This window comes from Pseudophryne corroboree, unplaced genomic scaffold (assembly GCF_028390025.1).
Source record: "Pseudophryne corroboree isolate aPseCor3 unplaced genomic scaffold, aPseCor3.hap2 scaffold_1719, whole genome shotgun sequence".
Classification (NCBI taxonomy): Eukaryota; Metazoa; Chordata; class Amphibia; order Anura; family Myobatrachidae; genus Pseudophryne; species Pseudophryne corroboree.
Genome location: NW_026968355.1, coordinates 55,440 through 79,117, shown reverse-complemented (window position 1 = coordinate 79,117; position 23,678 = coordinate 55,440). Strand labels below are relative to the sequence as shown.

The 23,678-nt window shown below is 48.8% G+C and overlaps 1 protein-coding gene and 1 pseudogene across 1 annotated transcript in view; one reads left to right on the top strand and one right to left on the bottom strand.

Moving 5' to 3' along the window:
• Positions 1-5,776: 5,776 nt before the first annotated feature.
• The window catches only part of LOC135002161 (retinitis pigmentosa 1-like 1 protein), a gene marked incomplete at its 3' end in the record, with an annotated part of 59,656 nt that continues 41,754 nt past the window's right edge, over positions 5,777-23,678 (top strand). The window contains exons 1-3 of the mRNA XM_063951642.1: positions 5,777-5,860; positions 14,791-14,939; positions 16,207-16,394. The remainder of the gene's footprint in view (positions 5,861-14,790; positions 14,940-16,206; positions 16,395-23,678) is intronic.
• LOC135002162 (5S ribosomal RNA) lies at positions 7,198-7,316 on the bottom strand (annotated as a pseudogene).

Genomic DNA, 23,678 nt, shown 5'->3' with positions numbered 1-23,678 from the left:
CTAGGCTTAATAGCCTATGTCCCTTATAGCCCTGGCCACCATCCCTTATATTTAGGTGAACCGCTGAACTAGGGACCGCCATGACCTCCCCCAATGCTTAAAGCAGTGAGCCGCGCCTAGCTTCTTCCACCCACACCCCCACGCATTGTATACCAAGTGCCGGCTCTGAGTGACGGTACCCTGCAGCAGCTACCCACCGTGGTCTGTATGCTGGTGGAAGCCGGAGAGCGGGGTAGATGTGTGATGTGACGGGCGTCCAGTGGCAGCAGTGTGATCTGTCCGCTGCTGGGAGCCGCGCTGCCGGGAGCCGCTTCTCTGGAGCCACGAGGTGTAGCCTGACAGGTGCCCAGCAGCAGCATTATGTGACCGCTGCTGGGAGCCGCTTCCCAGTTGTCTAGAGGGGCAGATTGTAGAGGGCAGCGCTGTTTGGAGCTGTGCTGCCTGGTGCCAGGGAGCAGGCGGGTGTGGAGCGACACAGGAGCCCAGTGGCAGTATGTGTCTGACCACTGGTGTGAGCCAGGGAGCGGGGAAGTTTGAGCCAGTAAAGCTATACCTTAGTAAGCAGCTCGTGCAAAACACGTTCCCCGCACATGGAGGGGCGGCAGCAGGAGCTAACTGCCCCACAATCACAGCAACAAACAGGTACAACAGAGCGGCGGCAGCATAAGCTGACCACCCGCTCCTTACCTCAGTGTAATGGGGAGGTTCTGACGGGGCTTCTCTCTAAGCTCCATCAGCTCCTGCAGCCATGGCTGAATCAGCTAACGCTGATGAAGGTCTATAGCGGGTCTTCTCTGTCTAAGCACCAACAAGCCTTCCCTGCACAACAGCAGCACACACTCCCGGACCCACACTTCTTAATAAGCTGGGAAGGGAGTGTGATTGATACAAGAAAAAATTATTTAGAAAAAGTAAAAGTAAACCCTGGAATGACTCCAGGTTGTGACCTTCCCTGATGAAGGCAAAAAAAAAAACACTGAGGCATCTTGGAAGTATGGAGGGGGGAAGAGGGTTACACATTTAAATATTTAAATGTGCCTATATCTGCTAACACACTGTCCATATCCCAAGAGTACTACAGTGCCCCCTAGTGGATGAAAAATAAATAAGTGATGTCACTGTGACGCTCCCAGATCCCCTAACCTCCCCAGTCATGTCCCTGTATTACTATAGATATAAGTAATGTCACTGTGACGCTCCCAGATCCTCTCACCTCCCCAGTCATGTCCCTGTATTATTACTATAGATATAAGTGATGTTATTGTGATGCTCCCAGATCCCCCTCGCCTACCCAGTCATGTCCCTGTATTATTACTACAGATATAAGTGACGTCACTGTAACACTCCCAGATCCCCTCACCTCCACAGTCATGTCCCTGTATTATTACTATAGATATTAGTGATGTCACTGTGACACTCCCAGATCCCCTCACCTCCACAGTCATGTCCCTGTATTATTACTATAGATATTAGTGATGTCACTGTGACACTCCCAGATCCCCTCACCCCCCAGTCATGTCCCTGTATTATTACTATAGATATTAGTGATGTCACTGTGACACTCCCAGATCCCCTCACCTCCACAGTCATGTCCCTGTATTATTACTATAGATATTAGTGATGTCACTGTGACACTCCCAGATCCCCTCACCCCCCCAGTCATGTCCCTGTATTATTACTATAGATATTAGTGATGTCACTGTGACACTACCAGATCCCCTCACTTTCCCTGTCATGTCCCTGTATTATTAATATAGATATGTAATGTAACTGCAACACTTCCAGACCCCCTCACCCCCCAGTCATGTCCCATTATTATTATAGATATAAGTGGTGTCACTGTGACGCTACCAGATCCCCTCTCCTCTCCAGTCACGTCCCTGTATTATTATTAGAGATATAAGTGATGTCCCTGTGACGCTCCCAGATCCCCCTCACCCCCCAGTTATGTCCCTGTATTATTACTAGAGATATAAGTGATGTCACTGTGACATTCTCAGATGCCCTCACCTTCCCAGTCATGTCCCTGTATTATTACTATATCTATAACTGATGTCACTGTCACATTCCCAAACCCCCTCACCTCCCCTGTCATGTCCCTGTATAAGGTATGTCACTATGATGCTCCCAGATCCCCTAAACTCCCCAGTCAAATCTATGTATTATTACTAGAGATATAAATTATGCTACTGTGACACTCTGAGATCCCCTCACCTCCCCAGTCATGTCCCTTAGTGTTCAAGATAGGCTGTTTTAGCTGGGCGCCACGCCCTGCCCGATTTTTTAAGGGCAAAATCCGTCCTGCCCTTTCTGCGGCATCCTGATAAAACTGCTGTCAGCTTCCTGCCTTCTCAGCATGTAAAGATGCCTTGCGCGTGCGCACGGCATCCATTCATGCTAGTGTAGAGAGCTTGGGGAAAGCCCAGCACATAGTAGGTGCTGTGAACGTTTCCAACAGTGACGCTGCCGGCCGCCCACATCCCCTGCAGTAACGTCTGTGGGCTGCACCACCCACTTAAATTATGTTTTATGGCCACGAACCCTATTTTACATGCCAACGAACCTTTTCGGATGCGCGCGTGACTTTGCCGTGCGCGCACACATATGCCACTGCAGTCCAGGGCACTGCCTAACACTATTTCTGGAGTGAACACTATCCCTGTACTATTACTACAGATAATTTATGTAACTGTGACTCTCCCAGATCCCCTCACCTCCCCAGTTATGTCCATGTATTACTAATAAAGATATAAGTGATGTCACTGTGACTCTCCCAGATCCTCTCACCTCCCCAGTCTTGTCCCTGTATTATTACTATAGATATAAGTGATGTCACTGTGATGCTCCCAGATCCCCTCACCTCCCCTGTCATGTCCCTGTATTATTACTGTAGATGTAAGTGAAATCACTGTGTTATTCCAACGTCCTCTCACCTCCCCAGTCATGTCCCTGTATTATTACTATAGATATGTGATTTCACTGTGACACTCCCAGATCCCCTCACCTCCCCAGTCATGTCCCTGTATTATTACTATAGATATAAGTGATGTCACTGTGATATCACCACCACTCCCAATGTATAATAATAATAATAATAATAATAATAATAATAATAATAATAATAATAATACCAGGACACCACAAGCTGCTGTCCCTGTATAATAATAACCATACACAAAAACCTGCTCCCCCTGTATTCTACTAATAACAACAACAGGAACCCCCATTCTACTCTTCCTTTAAAATAATAATAAAATGACACCACAGGCTGCTCCATCTGCAAAAAAATAATAATAATAGGACACAACAGGCCGCTCCCTTCTGTATAATAATAATAATAATAATAATGATGACAAAACACCACAGGCTGCTGCCTCTGAATAATAATAAGTGGACACGACTAGCTACTCCTTCTTTATAATATTAATAATAGGACAACAAAGGCTACTCCTCCTGTATTATAATAATAATAATAATAATAATAATAATAATAACAACAATAACTGCACAACACAGGCTACTCCCCCTGTATAATAATAATAATGCTTCCCCTGTATATTAATAACAACAGGACACCACAGGCTGCTCCTCCTGTATAATACAGGACACCACATGCTGCTCTGCCTGTATAATAATAATAATAATAATAGAACACCACAGGCTGCTTCCCCTGTATAATAATAATAATAAATAACTGTACACCACAGGTCGCTCCCTCCGTATAATAACAGGATACCACAGGCTGTTCCTCCTGTATAATAATAATAACAACAACAACAACAACAACAGGACACCATAGGCTCCTCCTCCTGTAGAGTAGGATGTCACAGGCTGCTCCTCCTGTCTATTATGACAAAACAGAATGCTACCCCTGTATATTATTGCAACACAGGCTGCTCCTCCTGTATACTATGACAAGACAAAATGTTATCCCTGTATATTATGACAATACAGGCCGCTCCCCCTGTACAGCACAATGCCACAGGACACAACACCTGTAATGTCCCGTATATAGAATTACGGTAACGGTGGGATCTGTGCCACCTGTAATACGGTAACGGTGGGGTCTGTGCCACCTGTAATACGGTAATGGCGGGGTCTGCGCCACCTGTGTTACGGTAACAGTGTGGTCTTGTGCCACCTGTATTACGGTAACGACGGGGTCTGCGCCATCTGTATTATGGTAACGGCGAGGTCTGTGCCACCTGTAATACTGTAATGGCGGGATCTGCGCCACCTGTATTACGGTAACGACGGAGTCTGCGCCACTTGTATTACGGTAATGGCTGGGTCTTGCGCCACCTGTATTACGGTAACGACAGGGTCTGCGCCACCTGTATTACGAAAACGGCGGATTCTGCGCCACCTGTATTACGGTATCGGCGGGGTCTGCACCACCTGTATTACGGTAACGGCACAGTCTGCGCCACCTGTATTACGGTAACGGCACGGTCTGCGCCACCTGTATTACGGTAACAGCACGGTCTGCGCCACCTTCATCACAGGAACGGCGTGGTCTGCGCCACCTGTATTACTGTAACAGCGAGCTCTGCACCACCTGTATTTACGGTAACGGTGGGGTCTGCGCCACCTGTAATACGGTAATGGCGGGGTCTGCGCCACCTGTGTTACGGTAACAGTGTGGTCTTGTGCCACCTGTATTACGGTAACGACGGGGTCTGCGCCATCTGTATTATGGTAACGGCGAGGTCTGTGCCACCTGTAATACTGTAATGGCGGGATCTGCGCCACCTGTATTACGGTAACGACGGAGTCTGCGCCACTTGTATTACGGTAATGGCTGGGTCTTGCGCCACCTGTATTACGGTAACGACAGGGTCTGCGCCACCTGTATTACGAAAACGGCGGATTCTGCGCCACCTGTATTACGGTATCGGCGGGGTCTGCACCACCTGTATTACGGTAACGGCACAGTCTGCGCCACCTGTATTACGGTAACGGCACGGTCTGCGCCACCTGTATTACGGTAACAGCACGGTCTGCGCCACCTTCATCACAGGAACGGCGTGGTCTGCGCCACCTGTATTACTGTAACAGCGAGCTCTGCACCACCTGTATTTACGGTAACGGTGGGGTCTGCGCCACCTGTATTACGGTAACGGCGGGCTCTGCGCCACTTGTATTACGGTAACGGCGGGCTCTGTGCCACCTGTATTACGGTAACGGCGGGCTCTGTGCCACCTGTATTACGGTAACGGCGGGCTCTGTGCCACCTGTATTACGGTAACGGCGGGGGCTGTGTCACCTGTATTACGGTAACGGCAGGGTCTGCTCCACCTGTATTACAGTAATAGGACACTAGAGTGTCAGCCACCTGTACAGGGATAATGCAGCACCAGAGGCTGCTCCAGCTGCACTATAACAAGGCACCAGAGGCTGCTCCCCCTGTAGTACAGAACCTGACACCAGAGCTGCTCAGCCTATAGAATAATAATAATAATAATATCATTACCTGCTGCCAGACACAGCAATGGCTGCTCTCTGCTCCTGCTGCCTTGTGGGAATGATAGAAGGAAGGCGGAGCTCAGACCAGGGGAAAATGGCCGCCGCTCCTGACGTCACTACCCGACCAGGGAACCTATTGCTGCTGCCGGACTGGTCTACAAGAAAATGGCCGCCGGCCTCCTACACTGAGGACATGTATGGTAAGAAGGATTACAGAGGGCTGGGCTGTGGGCGGAGTGGAGGAGGGGAGGGGCCAGTAACCAGGTAGCAGCCGTTGCCAATCATACACTACTTTCGGCCTGTGCGTTCCACCTTACTTCCGGACTGTGCGTTCCACATACAGGAAGTGAGTTTTCATCGACTGTTGCAGCCTCCCAGTGTCCGTGGAGATCAGGTAATGGCGTCTTACTATACAGGGGGAGCAGCCTGTAGTGTCCTGTTATTATTATACAGGAGGATCAGGCTGTGGTGCCCTGATATTATTATTATACAGGGGGAGCAGCCTGTGGTGCCCTATTATTATTAATATACAGGGGGAGCAGCCTGTGGTGCCCTGTTATTATTAATATACAGGAGGAGCAGCCTGTGGTGCCCTGTTATTATTAATATACAGGGGGAGCAGCCTGTGGTGCCCTGTTATTATTAATATACAGGGGGAGCAGCCTGTGGTGCCCTGTTATTATTAATATACAGGAGGAGCGGCCTGTGGTGCCCTGTTATTATTAATATACAGGGGGAGCAGCCTGTGGTGTATTGATGTTATTATTATTCTTAGACAGGGGGTGTAGCCTGTGGTTTCCTGTTATTAATATTATACTGGAGGAGCAGCTTGTGGTGTCCTGTTATTATTATTATTATTATACAGGGGGAGCAGCCTGTGGTGTCCTGTTATTATTGTTATTATACAGGGGGAGCAGCCTGTGGTGTCCTGTTATTATTTTACCGGGGCAGCAGCCTGTGGTGTACAGTTGTTGTTGTTATTATACAGGGGGAGCAGCCTGTAGTGTCCAGTTGTTGTTGTTATTATTATTATTATTATTATACAGGAGGAGCAGCCTGTGGTGTCCTGTTATTATTGTTATTATACAGGGGGAGCAGCCTGTGGTGTCCTGTTATTATTTTACCGGGGCAGCAGCCTGTGGTGTACAGTTGTTGTTGTTATTATACAGGGGGAGCAGCCTGTAGTGTCTAGTTGTTGTTGTTGTTGTTATTATTATTATTATTATTATTATTATTATTATAATACAGGGGGAGCAGCCTGTGGTGTCCTGTTATTATTGTTATACAGGGGGAGTAGCCTGTGGTGTCCTGTTATTATGAAACAACAAAGTATGGTCCTTCAAAGAGAACAAAGGACAAAAAAAAAAGCAACTATAAGCCTTTTCCTGGGCACACTTGAAAACTTGAAAAAAATTTTGGGAAATGATGAAATTATTAAGACATAACTTTTATTAATGTATACTTTAAGAGAAGACGAGAGCTGGCATCAATAATTAAAGAACATGGGTGTTCACATGTACTAATGTACCTGTTATGGGCAGAATAATGATTTAAGTGATCGAAAATAAATAAAACCTCATCCACAAAGATAAATCATACAGATCCTCTATGATCGGATTTTTATATGAGTGAGGTCACTACCTCGAGTCCGATATAATCTGATAAATGCTGTAACCTGTGACCAGGTTAATGCACTGGGCCCCAAAGTGTTTTAACTGCTGGAGAGTAAAATACCTACGGTACCTAGTATTCCCTGGTGGTTCCCCATCCAGGTACTGACCAGGCCCTGCAGTGCTTGGGTTCCAAGATCAGACGAGTTTGGGCATACTCAGTGCGGTCTGACCGTAGTTAAGTCTGTCTCCTAGGCGCACCGTTGACCGATTGTATTGGGACCCAGAATGACAATCACAGAATAAATACCAGGTTATATTTGTGCAATAAGTTGATACAATAAATTGCTAGATTGTTGCTGAGGGATCTAGTCAGTGGTGATTTGAGGCAGTAATAATGACTGTGGGGTCTTGGGGTTAGGATTCCCAAACTCAAACTCTATTGCAGTTATGCTCTCAAATAGCCCACAATAATCAAAACAATAATAAAAAAAAAAGTGTCTACAGTACAATTCATTCTCTGATATTGGTTTTAGTATAGTAATTACAGTTGCAGCCTCTTTCTCACCCCTTACCCAGTAATCATGCACCAAAAAAGAGATGTTATGCACAAAAACTATAAGAGTCTAAATACATTACATAACAGGAGATAATCAGCTTTCACCTGTTAGCCAAGGAAGCATATGGTGGACCTTATGGGAGAATACGGGGGAGCTGTGGTTTGGGCAAGGAGAACTCGTTTCCTTACCCAACCTGTTCAGGAGACCCTCAGACTGGTGGACAGTGCAGGAATCGAGGAGTGAGGCGGCCGCGGTCTGTGCGACCGGAAGTTCGGGCACTGGAACCGGAAGTGACGCACGTTTCGCTCTAAGAGCTTGATCACATGATCGCCTGCTCTCGGAGTTCCCCACTGCCAGTATTTATGTAAGGGCGCAGCCTATCACTTAGTGGGAGAGGTAGGGAAAGCATCTAAGTTAGCTACATCACCTGAGGTTGAGAATAGATTTCAACAAGTTAGAACTAATTGATTAAGCAGTATATCATTAAGAGTATAATGAAATTGTTATCCAGCTAAACTGATTAAGTTTGGAGAACAGAAAATGAGGATAGTAAATCCTATATTGAAAATTAATATATATGAAATAAGAATAAAAAATACAACTTAAAAAGGAAAAAATTAATAAAATAAAAAAGGGGGAAATATGAGATAAAAAAAAAAAAATTTGTATGGTGAGTATAAAGTGAAAAGTATCAATTACAGGGGATTGCAGGTTATGAATACATGTCAGATTAGGTGTCATTTATTAGGAGCAAGATATGGTTATTTATATTAAATCCGGAGGAATTGTAGGGGTGATGTACCTACAGGGGGGGGTTTTGGGAAAAAGGGGGTGGGGGGGAAAGAAAGGGAAAGGTGGGGGGGAAAGGGGGTTGTTAGGGGGAGGAAAGGAGGAGGGGAAAAGGAAAAAAGATAGATAATAAAAATTAATTACCAAAATGGATAATTAGGGGATTCTGAATAAGTGTGGGGGGGAAAGAGTTAGATATGTAGGATGGGTAAGAGATAAAGACCTGAATCTAGTACAGTGAGCAAACCGGAAATTACAACTTTTTGCACGGAAATTATTATTAACAAAAATTTTTACAGAGAGAACTGGAACATCTGAATTCCCCTCTGACTTGGAAAATCTATCGTCACAAGAAAGGCTAGCTCTGGCGACATTGGAGGAACTTGCTGACCCTAATGAATCAATTCCCACTACACAACAAACGAGACCCTTGCTGAAGAAAAAATCCATCTTTTTTCCCAAGGATTCCTTATGCCCAGAGGTTATAGTTTTCCCGAACTTGGTTACTCGGGATCTGGACAGATTATATCTGAATAAGAAATACCGTCACTCTGCAGATAATCTGATACCGAATTAACGGAGGACTCTCCAGGAGATCAAAACCTGGACCGACGTAGTTCTGAAACCGTCGGATAAAGGAGGAAATTGTCACAACTGAGGGCCTGAGCTGACGGGAGGCAGCCTCAGTTGTAGGGGCTGAGATGTAACGGAACCTGGGAGGTTGTATCAGACCCCTAGACATGTAAGTAACATGTAGAATAACTGCCCGAAGGCGTGACCACGACAACCAGGATAAAACTCAATGATGTTTATTATGACAAACTCCGTAACACAGCAGCAGTAAAAGGAAACATAAAAGTCAACAGAGGATAAATACAATTCCTGGGTACTACAGGGTGGCAAGGGCCACAGGCACTGGTAGTGTGAGACAGTTCTTATAATCTTCTAGTTGGAAAGTCCTTACCAGGCCTGACTGTAGCAATGGAGAGAACCCAGGATCGTACCAGCTGGTGTTCCAGGAAAGGCTGGGCTGCTGAAGATAAAACGGCTGCTGTGGATACTGGCTGGAACCAGACTGTTGTTGGTACGGAGTGGATACTGGCTGGAAGCAGTTAAATAATAAACGAACTTGAGAGCGATGAAATAATAATGAAGTTTGGAGTTTGAGAGCGGTGAAATAATAATACCGGTGGAGAGTGGTAAACTGCAGAAAGGACACCGGCCCTTTAAGAGAAGCTGTACACTGCTGGAAGCTGGGCTGGAAGCAGGTGATTGATAATGAAGTTTGGAGTTTGAGAGCGGTGAAATAATAATACCGGTGGAGAGTGGTAAACTGCAGAAAGGACACCGGCCCTTTAAGAGAAGCTGTACACTGCTGGAAGCTGGGCTGGAAGCAGGTAATTGTTGTAGCTGGAAACAGGTGAGTCCAGAATGGATCGGAGAGTCAGGCTACACCGCAGATGGAATGCTGGTGCGGGTCTCTATAGCAGAAGTCTGGAGACAGGAGCTGGAACCTGGAAGACAACCACAGGAGAGAGACAAACTGGAACTAGGTTAGACAACCAAAGCACTGACGCCTTCCTTGCTCAGGCACAGCTTACTTATACCTGCAGCAAGCAAGGGGTTGGCTAGGCAATTATGCAAATCAACAATACAGACAGCAGATTGGTGGAAATGATCAGATGACAAAATCCAAGATGGCTGCGCCCATGCAGACACTTGGAGGGAAGTTTGGTTTGTAATCCATGTGAGAATTGAAACAGTAATGGCGACGCCGGCCACATGAGACAGGAGACGCCAGACTGACAAGCGCACATTTAACCACGCGGGCACAGCGGAGGCCGCGGCTGATGAAATCACCACTCTGACATTCTGCATGTGGAAACTCAGGAACAGCGGGATCCGGTCCTGGAACGCTGAGCCAGCCTTAGGAGGCATCTGAAGGGTAAGTAATGGCGTCCAGATACCCGGATCGTGACAGAAATGTTGTGATCTGGCCAACAGAATTATATCTCAAACAAGCCAAGAAACAACTGGACGACCAATCATGCTACCAGAAGAGTATTTTTGACCCTACAGAAAGGTACACTAAACTCTATATGAATATCATAAACAGGGCATATCACGAAGGCACTATAACCAAGTCAGAGCAGGACTATCTAACGGTAAATAATCTTCGAGTACCTAAATTTTACCTTTTACCAAAGGTCCACAAGGATCTCCGGGACCCCCCTGGTCGGCCCATAGTCTCAGGAAACGGCGGCCTACTAGAAAGAGCCTGCACATTTTTGGACACACATCTTAGGGACTACGTTTTGGAACTCCCATCATATACCAGTGATACAACTGATGTCCTCAGAAAGATCAGTGATATACATTTGGAAGAAACACATCTCCTCATGAGCCTTGATGTTGAGGCGTTATATACAAGCATCAAACATGACCTTGGCATCTAAGCGGTAGAATACTTTCTGAGAATGTGGGGAATGGATGATTTTCACCAATTTCTGTTACAACTTCTTCAATGTGTATTAAACAAGAACTATTTCACTATCAACAACCTCTTCTACACCCAGGTAAGAGGAACAGCGATGGGGGCAGCTTGTGCCCCGATGTACGCCAACCTCTTCCTGGGCTGGTGGGAGAGGGAGTTTGTATTTACGTCTGATCTTGGAACCCAAGCACTGCAGGGCATGGTCAGTACCTGGATGGGGAACCACCATGGAATACTAGGTACCGTAGGTATTTTACTCTCCAGCAGTTAAAACACTTTGGGACCCAGTGCATTAACCTGGTCACAGGTTACAGCATTTATCAGATTTCAGGTACACTACCGATTTTCCGGCATCCTCGGTTCCAGTGCCGTGCCGGATTATCGATTTTGCCGGATTAACGGTGGAAACTAATTTTGCACCTTCAGAACATTTCTAAAGCAATAAATAGTAAAATATATGCTACAGTATATTAATTAATGAATAAACACAATAGTGTATCCAAACTGTTTATAGGCAAAACAGGTATCAGGCTCAGGCTGTGTGTTCCGCCCATGTGGACGCCATAACAGCCCCACTGATGCTTGCTGTGTCACCTGCAGTGTCCGTGGAAGCTGTACCCACTGACACTTGCGCGTATTGCGTGTTACGCCCATGCACAGAAAATGTTTCGGATTAAAGGATGTCCCTAACCCCCTTTAATCCGGAAAAATCAAAATTGTCAGGATTAAAAGAGGTTCCGGATCATCGGTTGCCGGAAAATCGGTGGTGTACCTGTATATCGGACTCGAGGTAGTGACCTCACTCATATAAAAATCCGATCATAGAGGATCTGTATGATTTATCTTTGTGAATGAGGTTTTATTTATTTCTCTGACGTCCTAGTGGATGCTGGGAACTCCGTAGGGAATAGCGGGTCTGTATTCCTTCTTCAAGAGGCTGCTGACAACCTAGTGCAGTGCTATTCACCTGAGCGCATAGTTTTTTCTATTTTTTTTTTGTGACGCAATAGCTGGTCTAAGTATAATGCTTGAGTGTGTATATACAGACTTCAGGATCGCCTCCTGCTTTCTATCAGCAGGTTCCTTAAGGGCGGCCGTATCCTGGGACGGTAGTGCCACCTTTTTAGACAAACGTGTGAGCGCTTTATCCACCCTAGGGGATGTTTCCCAATGTAACCTATCCTCTGGCGGGAAAGGGAATGCCATTAGTATCTTCTTAGGAATTACCAATTTCTTATCAGGGGAAGCCCACGCTTCCTCACACACTTCATTAAATTCATCTGACGGGGGAAAAACTACAGGTAGTTTTTTCTCCCCAAACATAATACCCTTTTTTGTGGTACCTGGATGTAAATCAGAAATATTTAACACCTCTTTCATTGCCTCAATCATGTAGTGAATGGCCTTAACGGGCATTAAATTTGACTCATCGTCGTCGACACTGGTGTCAGTATCCGTGTTGACATCTACTTGTGCCATCTGAGATAGCGGGCGTTTCAGAGCCCCTGATGACTTTTGAGACACCTGGACAGGCACGAGCTGAAGACTCGGCTGTCCCACAGTCGGCATGTCGTCAAATTTTTTATGTAAGGAGTCTATACGTGCACTCATTTCCTGCCATAAACTCATCCACTCAGGTGTCTGCCCCCCAGGGGGTGACATCCCTGCTAAAGGCATCTGCTCCCCCTCCACATCATTATCCTCCTCAAACATGTCGACACAGCCGTACCGACACACTCCACACACACAGGGAATGGTCAAACAGAGGACAGGACCCACAAAAAGCCCTTTGGGGGGACAGAGTAAGAGTATGCCAGCACACACCAGAGCGCTATATATATACAGGGACTAACTAAGTTATGTCCCTAATAGCTGCTTTTCAATAAAATATAATGTATATACTGCCAAATTTAATGCCCCCCCTCTCTTTTCCCTATTACTGTTACTGTAGATTGCAGGGAAGAGCCAGGGAGCTTCCTTCCAGCGGAGCTGTGAGGGAAAAATGGCACCAGTGTGCTGAGGAGATAGGCTCCGCCCCTTTTTTGCGGCCTATTTTCCCGCTTTTTATGGAATTCTGGCAGGGGTATTTACCTCATATATAGCCCCTGGGGCTATATATTGAGGTATTTTAGCCAGCCAAGGTGTTTTTATTGCTGCCTCAGGGCGCCCCCCCCCCCCAGCGACAGTCAGTGACCGGAGTATGAAGTGTGTATGAGGAGCAATGGCGCACAGCTGTAGTGCTGTGCGCTACCTTGGTGAAGACAGAGTCTTCATGCCGCCGATTTTCCGGACCATCTTCTTGCTTCTGGCTCTGTAAGGGGGACGGCGGCGCGGCTCCGGGACCGAACATCAAGGCTGGGCCTGCGGTCGATCCCTCTGGAGCTAATGGTGTCCAGTAGCCTAAGAAGCCCAATCCGGCTGCAAGCAGGCGAGTTCGCTTCTTCTCCCCTTAGTCCCTCGCTGCAGTGAGCCTGTTGCCAGCAGGTCTCACTGAAAATAAAAAAATCTAAGACTATTACTTTCTAAGAGCTCAGGAGAGCCCCTAGTGTGCATCCAACCTCGGCCGGGCACGAAATCTAACTGAGGCTTGGAGGAGGGTCATAGTGGGAGGAGCCAGTGCACACCAGGTAGTCTAAGATCTTTCTAGAGTGCCCAGCCTCCTTCGGAGCCCGCTATTCCCCATGGTCCTTTCAGAGTTCCCAGCATCCACTACGGACTACGAGAAATAGAATTACCGGTGAGTAAATTCTTATTTTTTCATTATTTTTTGGCTGCATCATTTGGATAGAGCGCCTACCTGGTATTCCCCACATTTGTCTCTGTATGAGGAGGCCGGCTACCCCTCTCCAGGTGGCTGCTAATCCTAAGGTGTATTCCATCACAGACCTGCCCAGCGCCAACAAACCTTGTGTTTTCATGCTGTGTGCGCTGCCAACATCTGCACCCATGCAGCAAGTAGGGGAGGGCAGCATCTAGAAGCAGCCCAGAGAGCGGCACTTACTCCTCCAGGGGGCTCGCAGCAGCTCATCCTTCCTAGGCTGCAGAGGGTGTGGGTAGGAGGCAGGGGGCTGCGGGTGTAGCATGGCAGGAGCATCTGGTATGGGAGGGCCGGGTTATAGCCTGCAGGTAGCTGGCACTGTACCCCGCTCGTGGCTGCTGCTGCTGACCCCGTCCAAGCCCCAACTCATGTTACTCCATGCGGCTGCTCCCCTGTCTGTCTCCGGCTGCCTTCCCCCTGTCTGTCTCCGGCTGCCTTCCCCCTGTCTGTCTCCGGCTGCCTTCCCCCTGTCTGTCTCCGGCTGCCTTTCCCCTGCCTGTCTCCTGCCTCCTTCCCCCTGCCTGTCTCCTGCCGCCTTCCCCCTGCCTGTCTCCTGCCGCCTTCCCCTTGCCTGTCTCCAGCTGCCTTCCCCTTGCCTGTCTCCGGCCGCCTTTCCCCTGTTTGTCTCCTGCCTCCTTTCCCCTGTCTGTCTCCTGCCACCTTTCCCCTGTCTGTCTCCTGCCACCTTTCCCCTGTCTGTCTCCTGCCGCCTTTCCCCTGTCTCCTGCCGCCTTTCCCCTGCCTGTCTCCTGCCGCCTTCCCCCTGCCTGTCTCCAGCCGCCTTCCCCCTGCCTGTCTCCGGCCGCCTTTCCAGGAGACCCTGTCCCTTCACAATGTACTGCACATCAGTTCATTGTGACTCCACCCACAATAGCGCTACAATCTAGATCAGGCCCACTATGCAGTACAGCATTATGGGGCTGGGTCACAGGAACCTTGGAGACACTGACCAGGACTCTATGGCTGTGGGGAAATAGGAGACTTAATGACCACTCTATTCCACATTTACTATGTTACATGTGCAATATGTTTTATGTGTTATATTTATTTCAGGAACTCCAGCTGTGGGGAACGGAGTCTTTATTACACATCACACGTTCTGTATTATCTCTGATTGACCGAGGATGGACAAGAACAGGAGTCACAGGACTGAGAGTATAATAAAAATCACCCTGGAGATCATCTACCTGCTTACTGGGGAGGTGAGTGGATCTGGGAGCGTCACAGTGACATCACTTATATCTATAGTAATAATACAGGGACAGGAATGGGGAGGTGAGGGGATATGGAAGCGTCACTGTGATGTAACCTATAGCTATAGTAATAATACAGGGACATGATTGGGAAGGTGAGGGGATCTGGGAGCATCACATTGATGTCACTTTTATCTATAGTAATAATTCAGGGACATGACTGTAGAGGTGAGGATATCTGGGCGTGTTACAGTGACATCACTTATATCTAAAGTAATAATACAGGGACATGATTGGGGAGGTGAGGAGAACTTGGAGCAACACTGTGACCTCACATATCTATCGTACTAATAAAGGAGCATGACTGGGGAGGTGAGGGGTTCTGGGAGCACTACAGTGACATCACTTTTATTTATATTAATAATACAGGGACATGACTGGGGAGGTGAGGGGATTTGGAAGTGTCACAGTGACATCACATATATCTATAGTAATAATACAGGGACATGACTGGGGAGGTGATGGGATCTGGGAGCATCACAGTGACCTAACTTATCTATAGTAATAATACAGGGACATGACTGGGGAGGTGATGGGATCTGGGAGCATCACAGTGACCTAACTTATCTATAGTAATAATACAGGGACGTGACTGGGAGGTGATGGAGTCTCGGAGCGTCACAGTAACCTAACTTATATCTATAGTAATAATACAGGGACATGACTGGGGAGGGTGAGGGGATCTGGGAGTGTCACAGTGACATCACTTATATCTATAGTAATAATACAGGGACATGAATGGGGAGGTGAGGGAATATGGTAGCGTAACTGTAACATCAATTATTTTTAGTCATGATACAGGGACATGACGGGAGGTGAGGGGATCTGGGATTGTCACTGTGACATCACATATCTTTTTTGTAATAATTTTGTAATAATACGAGAACATGACTGGGGAGGTGAAGGGATCTGGGAGCGTCACTGTGAAGTCACATATCTATAGTAATAATACAAGGACATGACTGGGGAGGTAAGGTGACCTGGGAGTGGTACAGTGATGTCACTTATATCTATAGTAATAATACAGGGACATAACTGGGGAGGTGAGGGAATCTGGGAGCATCGCAGTGACACATGACTGGGGAGGTGAGTGGATCTGGGAGTGTCACAGTTACTTCACTTATATCTATAATAATAATACAGGGACAGGACTGGGGAGGTGATGGGGGGTCTGGGAGTGTATATATTGATATTTGATTTCTCCTCCATTACACAGGATTACACAGTAGTGAAGAAGACATCCAGTGAGTGTGAGATACTCAACAGCCATCCCCGTCAGGAGGACTGAGTAGAACCCAGAGCCCAATCACGGTGCCTCCACCTGACTCACTGACACATGAGAGACACAATGACCAAAAGATCCTGGAACTCACCAACAAGATCATTCAGCTGCTGACTGGAGAGGTGACTGCTGGGAATGGGACATTATACAGTAACACCAGGGGGACATGTCTGGGTGATGACTGGAGAAGTGACTGCTGGGAATGGGACATTATACAGTAACACCAGGGGGGGTGTCTGGGTGATGACTGGAGAGGTGACTGCTGGGAATGGGACATTATACAGTAACACCGGGGGATGTGTCTGGGTGATGTCTGGAGAGGTGACTGCTGGGAATGGGGCATTATACAGTAACACCAGGGGGACATGTCTTGGTGATGACTGGAGAAGTGACTGCTGGGAATGGGACATTATACAGTAACACCAGGGGGGGTGTCTGGGTGATGACTGGAGAAGTGACTGCTGGGAATGGGACATTATACAGTAACACCAGGGGGGTGTCTGGGTGATGACTGGATAGGTGACTGCTGGGAATGGGACATTATACAGTAACACCAGGGGATGTGTCTGGGTGATGTCTGGAGAGGTGACTGCTGGGAATGGGGCATTATACAGTAACACCAAGGGGACATGTCTGGGTGATGCTGGGTGATGACTGGAGAAGTGACTGCTGGGAATGGGACATTATACAGTAACACCAGGGGGACATGTCTGGGTGATGACTGGAGAAGTGACTGCTGGGAATGGGACATTATACAGTAACACCAGGGGGGGTGTCTGGGTGATGACTGGAGAGGTGACTGCTGGGAATGGGACATTATACAGTAACACCAGGGGGGGTGTCTGGGTGATGACTGGAGAAGTGACTGCTGGGAATGGGACATTATACAGTAACACCAGGGGGGGTGTCTGGGTGATGACTGGAGAAGGACTGCTGGGAATGGGGCATTATACAGTAACACCAGGGGGGTGTCTGGGTGATGTCTGGAGAGGTGACTGCTGGGAATGGGACATTATACAGTAACATCAGGGGGGGTGTCTGGGTGATGACTGGAGAAGTGACTGCTGGGAATGGGACATTATACAGTAACACCAGTGGGGGTGTCTGGGTGATGACTGGAGAGGTGACTGCTGGGAATGGGACATTATACAGTAACACCGGGGGATGTGTCTGGGTGATGTCTGGAGAGGTGACTGCTGGGAATGGGGCATTATACAGTAACACCAGGGGGACATGTCTGGTTGATGACTGGAGAAGTGACTGCTGGGAATGGGACATTATACAGTAACACCAGGGGGGGTGTCTGGGTGATGACTGGAGAAGTGACTGCTGGGAATGGGACATTATACAGTAACACCAGGGAACGTGTCTGGGTAATGACTGGAGGAGTGACTGCTGGGAATGGGGCATTATACAGTAACACTGGGGGACGTGTCTGGATGATGACTGGAGAGGTGACTGCTGGGAATGGGACATTATACAGTAACACCAGGGGGGGTGTCTGGGTGATGACTGGAGAAGTGACTGCTGGGAATGGGACATTATACAGTAACACCAGGGGGGGTGTCTGGGTGATGACTGGAGAGGTGACTGCTGGGAATGGGACATTATACAGTAACACCAGGGGGACATGTCTGGGTGATGACTGGAGAAGTGACTGCTGGGAATGGGACATTATACAGTAACACCAGGGAGACATGTCTGGGTGATGACTGGAGAAGTGACTGCTGGGAATGGGACATTATACAGTAACACCATGGGGGGTGTCTGGGTGATGACTGGAGAGGTGACTGCTGGGAATGGGACATTATACAGTAACACCAGGGGGAGTGCATGGGTGATGACTGGAGAAGTGACTGCTGGGAATGGGACATTATACAGTAACACCAGGGGGGTGTCTGGGTGATGACTAGAGAGGTGACTGCTGGGAATGGGGCATTATACAGTAACACCTGGGGATGTGTCTGGGTGATGACTGGAGAGGTGACTGCTGGGAATGGGACATTATACAGTAACACCAGGGGGGGTGTCTGGGTGATGACTGGAGAAGTGACTGCTGGGAATGGGGCATTATACAGTAACACCTGGGGATGTGTCTGGGTGATGACTGGAGAAGTGACTGCTGGGAATAAGGCATTATACAGTAACACCAGGGGATGTGTCTGGGTGATGACTGGAGAGGTGACTGCTGGGAATGGGACATTATACAGTAACACCAGGGGGGGTGTCTGGGTGATGACTGGAAAGGTGACTGCTGGGAATGGGGCATTATACAGTAACACCAGGGGGCGTGTCTGGGTGATGACTGGAGAGGTGACTGCTGGGAATGGGACATTATACAGTAACACCAGGGGGGTGTCTGGGTGACGACTGGAGAAGTGACTGCTGGGAATGGGACATTATACAGTAACACCAGGGGGGGTGTCTGGGTGATGACTGGAGAGGTGAATGCTGGGAATGGGGCATTATACAGTAACACCGGGGGATGTGTCTGGGTGATGTCTGGAGAAGTGACTGCTGGGAATGGGGCATTATACAGTAACACCAGGGGGACATGTCTGGGTGATGACTGGAGAAGTGACTGCTGGGAATGGGACATTATACAGTAACACCAGGGGGGTGTCTGGGTGATGACTGGAGAAGTGACTGCTGGGAATGGGACATTATACAGTAACACCAGGGGGGGTGTCTGGGTGATGACTGGAGAGGTGACTGCTGGGAATGGGACATTATACAGTAACACCGGGGGATGTGTCTGGGTGATGTCTGCAGAAGTGACTGCTGGGAATGGGGCATTATACAGTAACACCAGGATGTGTGTCTCGGTGATGACTCAAGAGGTGACTGCTGCAAATAGGACATTATACAGTAACACCGGGGAATGTATCTGGGTGATGACTGGAGAGGTGACTGTTGGGAATGGGGCATTATACAGTAACACCAGAGGAAGTTTCTGGGTGATGACTGGAGAGGTGACCGCTGGGAATGGAACATTATACAGTAACATTAGGGGACGTGTCTGGGTGATGACTGCAGAGGTGACTGCTGGGAATGGGACATTATACAGTAACACCGGGGTATGTGTCTGGGTGATGACTGGAGAGGTGACTGCTGGGAATGGGGCATTATACAGTAACACCGGGGGATGTGTCTGGGTGATGACTGGAGAGGTGACTGCCGGGAATGGGGCATTATACAGTAACACCAGGGAATGTATCTGGGTGATGACTGGAGAGGTGACTGTTGGGAATGGGGCATTATACAGTAACACCAGAGGAAGTTTCTGGGTGATGACTGGAGAGGTGACCGCTGGGAATGGAACATTATACAGTAAGATTAGGGGACGTGTCTGGGTGATGACTGGAGAGGTGACTGCTGGGAATGGGACATTATACAGTAACACCGGGGTATGTGTCTGGGTGATGACTGGAGAGGTGACTGCTGGGAATGGGGCATTATACAGTAACACCGGGGGATGTGTCTGGGTGATGACTGGAGAGGTGACTGCCGGGAATGGGGCATTATACAGTAACACCAGGGGGGTGTCTGGGTGATGACTGGAGAAGTGACTGCTGGGAATGGGGCATTATACAGTAACACCTGGGGATGTGTCTGGGTGATGACTGGAGAAGTGACTGCTGGGAATGGGGCATTATACAGTAACACCAGGGGGGGTGTCTGAGTGATGACTGGAGAGGTGACTGCTGGGAATGGGACATTATACAGTAACACCAGGGGGGGTGTCTGGGTGATGACTGGAGAGGTGACTGCTGGGAATGGGACATTATACAGTAACACCAGGGGGGGTGTCTGGGTGATGACTGGAGAAGTGACTGCTGGGAATGGGACATTATACAGTAACACCAGGGGGGGTGTCTGGGTTATGACTGGAGAAGTGACTGCTGGGAATGGGACATTATACAGTAACACCAGGGGGGGTGTCTGAGTGATGACTGGAGAGGTGACTGCTGGGAATGGGACATTATACAGTAACACCAGGGGGGGTGTCTGGGTGATGACTGGAGAGGTGACTGCTGGGAATGGGACATTATACAGTAACACCAGGGGACGTGTCTGGGTGATGACTGGAGAAGTGACTGCTGGGAATGGGGCATTATACAGTAATACCAGGGGATGTGTCTGGGTGATGACTGGAGAGGTGACTGCTGGGAATGGGACATTATACAGTAACACCAGGGGGGGTGTCTGGGTGATGACTGGAGAAGTGACTGCTGGGAATGGGGAATTATACAGTAACACCGGGGGACGTGTCTGGGTGATGACTGGAGAAGTGACTGCTGGGAATGGGACATTATACAGTAACACCAGTGGGGGTGTCTGTGTGATGACTGGTGAGGTGACTGCTGGGAATGGGACATTATACAGTAACACCGGGGGATGTGTCTGGGTGATGTCTGGAGAGGTGACTGCTGGGAATGGGGCATTATACAGTAACACCAGGGGAACATGTCTGGTTGATGACTGGAGAAGTGACTGCTGGGAATGGGACATTATACAGTAACACCAGGGGGGGTGTCTGGGTGATGACTGGAGAAGTGACTGCTGGGAATGGGACATTATACAGTAACACCAGGGGGGGTGTCTGGGTGATGACTGGAGAGGTGACTGCTGGGAATGGGACATTATACAGTAACACCAGGGGACGTGTCTGGGTGATGACTGGAGAAGCGACTGCTGGGAATGGGGCATTATACAGTAATACCAGGGGATGTGTCTGGGTGATGACTGGAGAGGTGACTGCTGGGAATGGGACATTATACAGTAACACCAGGGGGGGTGTCTGGGTGATGACTGGAGAAGTGACTGCTGGGAATGGGACATTATACAGTAACACCAGGGGGGGTGTCTGGGTGATGACTGGAGAAGTGACTGCTGGGAATGGGACATTATACAGTAACACCAGGGGGGGTGTCTGGGTGATGACTGGAGAAGTGACTGCTGGGAATGGGGCATTATACAGTAATACCAGGGGATGTGTCTGGGTGATGACTGGAGAGGTGACTGCTGGGAAAGGGGTATTATACAGTAACACCAGGGGACGTGTCTGGGTGATGACTGGAGAGGTGACTGCTGGGAATGGGGTATTATACAGTAACACCAGGAGATGTGTCTGGGTGATGACTGGAGAGGTGTCTGCTGGGAATGGGGTATTATACAGTAACACCAGGGGATGTGTCTGGGTGATGACTGGAGAGGTGACTGCTGGGAATGGGGCATTATATAGTAACACCAGGGGTCGTGTCTGGGTGATGACTGGAGAGGTGACTGCTGGGAATGGGGCATTATACAGTAACACCAGGGGATGTGTCTGGGTGATGACTGGAGAGGTGACTGCTGGGAATGGGACATTATACAGTAACACCAGGGGATGTGTCTGGGTGGTGACTGGAGAGGTGACTGCTGCGAATAGGACATTATACAGTAACACCAGGTAATGTATCTGGGTGATGACTGGAGAGGTGACTGTTGGGACTGGGGCATTATACAGTAACACCAGGGGATGTGTCTGGGCGATGACTGGAGAGGTGACTGCCGGGAATGGGACATTATACAGTAACACCAGGGGATGTGTCTGGGTGGTGACTGGAGAGGTGACTGCTGGGAATGGGGCATTATACAGTAACACCGGGGGACGTGTCTGGGTGATGACTGGAGGAGTGACTGCTGGGAATGGGGCATTACACAGTAACACTGGGGGACGTGTCTGGATGATGACTGGAGAGGTGACTGCTGGGAATGGGGCATTATACAGTAACACCAAGGGACGTGTCTGGGTGATGACTGGAGAGGTGACTGCTGGGAATGGGGCATTATACAGTAACACCGGGGGACGTGTCTGGGTGATGACTGGAGAAGTGACTGCTGGGAATGGGGCATTATACAGTAACACTGGGGGACGTGTCTGGATGATGACTGGAGAGGTGACTGCTGGGAATGGGGCATTATACAGTAACACCGGGGGACGTGTCTGGGTGATGACTGGAGAAGTGACTGCTGGGAATGGGACATTATACAGTAACACCAGGGAACGTGTCTGGGTGATGACTGGAGGAGTGACTGCTGGGAATGGGGCATTATACAGTAACACTGGGGGACGTGTCTGGATGATGACTGGAGAGGTGACTGCTGGGAATGGGACATTATACAGTAACACCAGGGGGGGTGTCTGGGTGATGACTGGAGAGGTGACTGCTGGGAATGGGGCATTATACATTAACACCAGGGGGACATGTCTGGGTGATGACTGGAGAAGTGACTGCTGGGAATGGGACATTATACAGTAACACCAGGGGGGGTGTCTGGGTGATGACTGGAGAGGTGACTGCTGGGAATGGGACATTATACAGTAACACCGGGGGATGTGTCTGGGTGATGTCTGGAGAGGTGACTGCTGGGAATGGGGCATTATACAGTAACACCAGGGGGACATGTCTTGGTGATGACTGGAGAAGTGACTGCTGGGAATGGGACATTATACAGTAACACCAGGGGGGGTGTCTGGGTGATGACTGGAGAAGTGACTGCTGGGAATGGGACATTATACAGTAACACCAGGGGGGTGTCTGGGTGATGACTGGATAGGTGACTGCTGGGAATGGGACATTATACAGTAACACCAGGGGATGTGTCTGGGTGATGTCTGGAGAGGTGACTGCTGGGAATGGGGCATTATACAGTAACACCAAGGGGACATGTCTGGGTGATGCTGGGTGATGACTGGAGAAGTGACTGCTGGGAATGGGACATTATACAGTAACACCAGGGGGGGTGTCTGGGTGATGACTGGAGAGGTGACTGCTGGGAATGGGACATTATACAGTAACACCAGGGGGGGTGTCTGGGTGATGACTGGAGAAGTGACTGCTGGGAATGGGACATTATACAGTAACACCAGGGGGGGTGTCTGGGTGATGACTGGAGAAGGACTGCTGGGAATGGGGCATTATACAGTAACACCTGGGGATGTGTCTGGGTGATGACTGGAGAGGTGACTGCTGGGAATGGGACATTATACAGTAACACCAGGGGGGGTGTCTGGGTGATGACTGGAGAAGTGACTGCTGGGAATGGGGCATTATACAGTAACACCTGGGGATGTGTCTGGGTGATGACTGGAGAAGTGACTGCTGGGAATGGGGCATTATACAGTAACACCAGGGGATGTGTCTGGGTGATGACTGGAGAGGTGACTGCTGGGAATGGGACATTATACAGTAACACCAGGGGGGGTGTCTGGGTGATGACTGGAGAGGTGACTGCTGGGAACGGGGCATTATACAGTAACACCAGGGGGGGTGTCTGGGTGATGACTGGAGAGGTGACTGCTGGGAACGGGGCATTATACAGTAACACCAGGGGGGGTGTCTGGGTGATGACTGGAGAGG